The sequence below is a fragment of the Sinocyclocheilus rhinocerous genome, unplaced genomic scaffold (genome assembly GCF_001515625.1).
Source record: "Sinocyclocheilus rhinocerous isolate Xijiao unplaced genomic scaffold, SAMN03320098_v1.1 scaffold615, whole genome shotgun sequence".
In the NCBI taxonomy this organism is placed as follows: domain Eukaryota; kingdom Metazoa; phylum Chordata; class Actinopteri; order Cypriniformes; family Cyprinidae; genus Sinocyclocheilus; species Sinocyclocheilus rhinocerous.
The window spans coordinates 3,155,855-3,156,862 of NW_015631049.1; the positions used below are offsets into that span (position 1 = coordinate 3,155,855).

Consider the following 1,008-nt stretch of genomic DNA (forward strand, 5'->3'; position numbering starts at 1 on the left):
TTGATTGCTTTTATTGTCCTCATTTGTAAGTCGCTTTGGATAAAAGCGTCTGCTAAATGACTAAATGTAAATGTAAATAACTTTATGAATTTAAGACCTTCTGCTCTGGTTTAAGATCTTTTTAGGCTTTAATTTGTGGAAGGGCGAATTAAGACTTTTAAGACCCACAGAAACGCTGATTAACAGAACTTTTACATAAATTGAGAATTTCCTAACCAAAAGGCCTATGTTGTTGTACTGCAGGACTGACACTACTGTACATAAATGTTCATTAGCTGCCCTCTACTGGTGGACTAAAGTATGACACGCTTCACAGGATGGACACAAGGATGGATGGAAAAAAAAAAAACCTTACTGCATACAAAAATACTTTTTATTAATTCTGTAGTTTGATATATTTGGCTTTATGTCTACCTACAGCAGAGGGGCCTGAAATTAACACTGTGACGCTAATATGGGGCAGTCGTGGCCTAATGGTTAGAGAGTCGGACTTGTAACCCGAAGGTTCGAGCAGGGTTCCCAATCTTTCATGAACACCAGATTCAAGGACTTTTTAAAGCACCATTTATTTTATATCAAGCACCTATCAAATTCACACCCCAGCATATGTAGTGTCATGAAAGACCTTACATTACTTAACAGTTCACTTACACTTAACATTTACATTAAACATTTCAGAGTAATAATGTTTTGAATGTGTAGGTTTCATAAATTTAGACCGTTTTGAGCAGTTGTGTTCAAAGGAATTTAATGAAATCCATTGAAGTCAGTACTGGTAATATTCAAATACAATTTCTAAAATATTGATAAAATATGCATCGCTGTAGTTCTTGTACAAGATCTAAATTCGAAATAATTTCTAAATTTTTAAATTAATAAAAAGTGGTTAAATGTTGTAATAACATGGTAAAACCTCTTAACATTAAAAATTTGCACATTCACTCAAAAGAGACGTTACTCATTAATAAATAAACTCAAGTCAAACTAATTTTGTAAATTACTTTTTAT

The 1,008-nt window shown here is 32.6% G+C and overlaps 1 protein-coding gene across 1 annotated transcript in view; it reads right to left on the reverse strand.

Annotated features, from left to right (window-relative positions):
* LOC107741261 (E3 ubiquitin-protein ligase CHFR-like) overlaps positions 1-1,008 on the reverse strand; it is a 17,254-nt gene that overhangs the window by 3,566 nt on the left and 12,680 nt on the right. The gene's annotated exons all lie outside the window — the stretch shown is intronic.